This window comes from Lolium perenne, chromosome 4 (genome assembly GCF_019359855.2).
Source record: "Lolium perenne isolate Kyuss_39 chromosome 4, Kyuss_2.0, whole genome shotgun sequence".
Lineage (NCBI taxonomy): Eukaryota > Viridiplantae > Streptophyta > Magnoliopsida > Poales > Poaceae > Lolium > Lolium perenne.
This window is the reverse complement of record NC_067247.2, coordinates 64540449-64546275: the sequence shown is the minus strand read 5'-3', so window position 1 is coordinate 64546275 and position 5827 is coordinate 64540449. Positions and strand designations below refer to the sequence as shown.

The following is a 5827-nucleotide window of genomic DNA, read 5'->3' as shown; positions in this document are numbered from 1 at the left end:
GTGGATAGGAAGTTTTTCACAAACATGTCCTCGAAAGTTTCCCAGCTGTCGATCGATCCAGGTGGTAGCTTTTTTATCCATGACCTCGCTGGTCCACTTAGGTGGACCTGGATGCTTTGCATGGCAGTTGCTTTGGTTCCACCCGTCAATTTTACTGTCTCCAGGTAGTCGACTAACCAGTCCTCAGGATCTTGCAAACCATCGAACTTCTTGTAGTTGTCGGGCAATTTGAACCTAGACGGGACCCGAGTTTTACGAACTCGTCGAGTGAAGCATGGGAGCCCACACATATCCTCCTCATCTACTTCTGGTGAATGCCGACGTTCTCTCCTTTCTTGCCGTGCTCTATCGACCCGCGCCTGCATCGCAGTATCTCTCACATCACCCGTTCTTGGAGGATCTTGCACTACCACAGCGGGCCGTGGACAATTTTTCCTTGGAGCACCTTCGAGATGTGCACTTGTACTTGCAAACACTGTTCCCATGGCTCCAACTTCTGCCATAGCCATGTTGTACAATGCTTCTCTGTAGCGATCCGACCCGGTACGGGTTGAATCTCTGTGCATAATAGTGCTAGTCCCTGGATCAATCGCTAGCACACACAGTTTAAGATGTAATACCAAGAAACAAAGGTCTTAATTACATCGCATGATCCAAAATTACATAATAACTTACAAATTGCATAGCACAAGGCTAGCTCAATATCAGAGTTCACAACGAAACATATCAGCATGGAGTCCTTCGTCTTCATGTGCCACAGGCGAGCATGTCGAGTATAGACTCGTAACCCTAACCATCGAACCTCACTCGTTCATCGGAATATCTGCAACATAAAACGTTGCAGCCACGCAGGGTCAATACATTTGGAATTGTATTGGCAAATGTCACTTTTGGTGGATATATAAATGGCGCCTAACAACTACGTGCTCATTTGGCAGGTGGAGTTTAGCATCTTTTGCGAAAAGCAATAGTTTCCCTATCATTTATAAACAATCTTTATTTTTCAGAAACATCGTCTAGGAACATATTAGCATAACCCATGCCGTCGCAAGACGGTTAGCTTCATATGCTCCTAAACATCTACGGACATGCTAGCATAGGCCCATGTAAACACAAGACAACCTAGCTTTGCATGCTCCTAAACCCATTGTTTGTTCCATCAAGTTTTATTATGAAATTGGAATGATGAGATCCTCCAAACAGTTCCAGACTCTAGTTGCTCATAATGTCCATAACCGAGGACACGGCTAAGTACTTAGTTTGACACTCTCGAGAGGTTGTACACATTCCCCACATGACCTAGTCTGTTCTTCTTCCATGATGCGCATTTTGCTCAAATGGACAGATGTCGACTAGGACAAGATCTTTCAGAAGCAATACCTCAACCACAATGGATGCGCTCCATCCTACCAACATCTACCACCCTCTGTACATTGGGTCGAGTTCTCGCAACCTACTCAATCTAGCCAGAGCCCATATAGCATGTGGTTGTACTGGAAGCTACTAAAACAAGAAAACCGGGCTAATCTCTTTGTTCCTGGGTGGCCAACCTCAAGTGTGATGCACACGGTGCTGCCATAGAAATGACCCCGGTGCAACCACTCAACATAAACCAAGCATTACCACTTACCACCCAGGGGTTCATTATTTTAGGTTGTTTTATTACATAAAACCATACTTTCACAATACCACATATCACATCATGAAATCCCAACCACGCATCTACAATAGCAACGCTAAGCATACTACAGTACGGTGGCGATAAAGAATAAAGCATGAAATCATATGGCTATCCTAGATAGGTTTATTGGCATAGCAATATATAATTTGAAAAAAATCCTACACATACATAGCTACTGAAAATAACTACAATGTGCATACAAAAATAATAGGACAGAACAGTGTGTGACACTTGCCTTTTTGGTAATTGAAGAATTCTGCACATCTCTCAATCAAAACTCGTAGCTCTCCGTACAACTATAACATAAAAGTAACAGAAAATAAACACACATTCAAACAACAAGAAAATCAAGCAAGGCAACAAATTAGAAAGATTTGTTATTCATTGTATTTTTAGTTTTCATTAAATTGATGGTTAATTGGGAAATTAAAGGTATGGCAGAGGTATGGCTTGCAAGATATGAATTTGAGATATTGAATGATGAGCTCAATTACTTAGAAAGAGAAGTACCATCAATGATCAATAGGAAAAGACATATTGGTTACAAAGGAATAGACAAAATTGGAATGGTCCATGTGATAAGAATCACATAGATTCCATATGGTGAAAACTTAGATGCTATTAAGTTTAAGAGTGACAACACTTATCACGATAGCTCAAGTTACACAAAGGCTTGGGTATGGACTAATGATATATTAAATTACTACAATGACATATTTGTAATTTGAATAGTCCAAGCTTAATAAATATGATCGAATGACACGAGATTGGATAGGCATGAATGGTATTCAAGATGCGCATAAAAGATTGTAAGGAATGTCAAGGTTTCAACACATGTGCTATGTAGTAGAGTGCCTCCACAACATTTGCAGAAGGGAAAATCTATAAATAAGATTTGTCACAATTTACTCAAATAACTCAATTGTGGTTTGAATATCGTGAACTAGGCAATATAATTGGGATATATATGATCTTGGACATGATGAAAATATCTAAATGATTTTGGTAAATGGGTATGATCATATGATTCAGCTTGGCAAAATGGAATTATGAGTTAAATCTTCAACCTCAATGTTTACAAAAATTAATTATGATAGTGGTTCCGATGAATACTGATGAGTAGCACATATTCAAAAGAAAGATATGATCAAGTAGGGTTTATGTATTGTGTCTTATGAAACATAGAAGGATATTACTTCAAATCTAAAAGCATGGAAAGTGAATATGATCAACTAAACTAAACAGGTGTGCTACTGGATGGAGAGTTCAAATATAATTCATTTACAAAAGAAATCATCTTAAAGGGGTTTATAGAATTTAAGTTATGTCGAAGCTACTCAAGTCCTCATATTTAGACTTGAATACTTGCAAATAGTTTTATAAGTTTTAGGCACTGGTGTTAATGGACAGGGGACATCAATAAGTTCCATTTGCAAGAGGAGTCATTTGATTTAAATTTATAGAATTTGAACCATGCAGAAAATACTCAAAGTTACATATTTAAATTTGAATGTTCGAAAACAATTCAAAAGTCAAATTTTATTGCACCACTGTGTTCTCCACATTTTTGTGAGTTCAACGACATATTATTTGTTAGAATCCGAGTTTCCAAACATTAGTTATGAATTTTACAAGATTAAACATATCGCGGTTAAATTTTGATGTTGTACGAAAAGTTGTCCGGAAAAGTTTATTAGATGGAAAAACTCTCTACAGGAGAGTAGTAGAGAATTTAATTATAAACTCAATGCAAGAAGAATCATCTAAAACCGAGTTATGAATGATTTGATATAGAATTTTAAAGTTAGATATGAGCTAGGAGCTAGTATAACTGGAACCGATCGGTCCATTGCTGAATGTACCGGTTCATTTTAATTGGGCTAACCTGAATGCTGAGATTTAGATCTAACGGCTATTGGTGGACTTGACGTAATATACTCCAAACTGTACTCACTAGCAAGATGACATTACCGACGATGGCAGCAGTACGCGCTATGTCAATGTTGAGGACGTCGACAGCGAGCTAGCCCCGGGTAGTCGTAGACATCGGAGAAGTGGTCGACTCGGTGCAGCGCATCGCGGTGATTTAGATGGTGTCCTCGGTGACAGAGCCTACTCCTGAAACGGTGTTGACGTGCGGTTGTTCATCTCGAACTCCGGCGATGCTCCGGCGACGTATCCCGGGCGGCTCCGTATTCTGCAGATGGGGAAAAGGGTGAGCCGACGTACGTGGTCGAGCGATAGGAGAAAGATGGAGTGGGAGTTAGGGGAGGGGGTGACAGAGAACCTCGATCTCGAGCTCCAATGGCGGCGGCAGCTCGAAGCTCCGGCGAGCAAATTTGGCAGCCTGGCGGCGCACAAAATCGGAATTTTTTTAGGGCAAAAACGGAGGAGATTTTGGGGTATTTATAGAGGGATTTTTTCGTGGCAAAGGATGCACGAAATCGAACGGAATCGGGAGATTTTTGTGGCTTCGTTTCGGTACAGAGTTGGTTCCCGATACGTAGCAGTAGTCTGGAGGTTGGAGATGATTTGTGGACCCCAGCTGTCAGCTGAGAAAAACAAAAATACCAAAAAAGAAAGGGAAGATATAAAGGAATGGAGGGCCGCTTGTCTTTGCGTGTACACGCGCGTGCGCGGTTCCAACTCTTTTTTTTTTTTTTTTTTTTAGACCCCTCGATCTGTGTTACAGCTGTAGCATCTGAACTTATGCACTAACTCAACACCACACTCACACCACACACACGCACACCACTAGTGCACAAGTTAGACTCTAGAACTATACACACAGCACACATAATTTGGGTGTCCCTAGGAGCTAGTAGTTGTGGCACATATGTGTGGAGGGGATTTTATTTGGGACCTAGAGCCCCGGTGAGACACCAGAAAATCGTCCCCAAAGGAAATCGATCTCGGACGGGCAGGCTGGCCACTGCCAAGCCTAGCCATTGCGCTAGCCGCGCGTCCTCGCGTGCGCGGTTCCAACTCGGCCGGTCCGGCCGGACGTTCTTCTTCTTTCTTTCTTTTCTAGTTTGTGATTTCTATTTAATATTTTCTAGATTCGGTTTTAGGCATTCAATTTTAGATAAACGAAACACGGAGGTTCTGTAAAAATTAATGTACAATATGTGGATAATATGTAACACTGTTTCAGTCCAAACAAGCACATGGGTATATATATTTTGTGCATTTAACCTAATAGACTGTTAGCAAATCTAGTAATATAACTTAGATTTTATGAAATCAAGCAGTTATATTATTTCCCGAAACTGAAATCTTTCACAAATTTTATTTCAAACATGGTTTTGACATTGAAGTTGAAAATGACTCAAATGACTATAAAACTATTTTTGGTCAAAGGCAAATTACAAAAATGTTATTATGCATATAATGCTTTATATGTCTACTTGGGTATTGGTAAAAATAGGCTTTAAGTTATTTTGGGTAAAACAAGTGTGTCAACATTTTGAAAACTAAACCTTCGGATATTTTCTTGTAGGGCCATTTGGCAAACTTTCAAAATGATTTTATGTTTAAAGAGAAAACCAAAATCGAATAGTTTGAAACCCACTTCACAAGGTTAAGAAAACAATTCTAATTTTTTTTTGTTTCTTCTAAAATAAATAAGATATAGGATATGAATTATATTTTCTCCTTTGAATCAAGTCCTCCAAAGTTTCTTTTTATTCATAATTTCCAACAAAGTCAAGCAATTCAATCAAGTTAATTTACTAATTTAACAATCCAAAATCTAAAATATTTTGGGATGTTACATTCTCTTGGCTCTTCGGGAGGTGGCCTGGATGCCAGTATAAAGGCCTGAGTCGCCATGTATCCAGCTTCCGGTTTTTTTGGGATAATATTTCCTCTTGTGTCTATCGACATAAAAGACATATCGAGGTTCTAGATCAGGTGTTCCCTCTCGCCCTCAGGTATATGTTGCAGCCGAGATCTTCCTCTATTACGATCTTCTCTATGGTTATCTCCCGAAGTTCATGATTGTCGACTCTGCTCAGCTCTTCGCCTACTTGACGCGGAGGCTGCAGCTTTTCTCTGCTCGAGTATCACCCTTTGTTTTTCCAACTCTCGGCCAGCACGTGCGAGTCTATATTGATGTGCTTGCAATTCCTCGACCGTAGCCGTGGT

The 5827-nt window shown here is 40.0% G+C and overlaps 1 long non-coding RNA gene across 1 annotated transcript; it reads right to left on the bottom strand.

The window, feature by feature from the left end:
* Positions 1-614: 614 nt before the first annotated feature.
* On the bottom strand, positions 615-4285 carry LOC127292780 (uncharacterized). The gene is made up of 4 exons (XR_007845383.2): positions 3969-4285; positions 3653-3878; positions 1917-1977; positions 615-823 (listed from the first exon to the last, which is right to left on the bottom strand). It is a non-coding gene; the product is annotated as an uncharacterized lncRNA (long non-coding RNA).
* Between the last annotated feature and the right edge of the window lie 1542 nt (positions 4286-5827).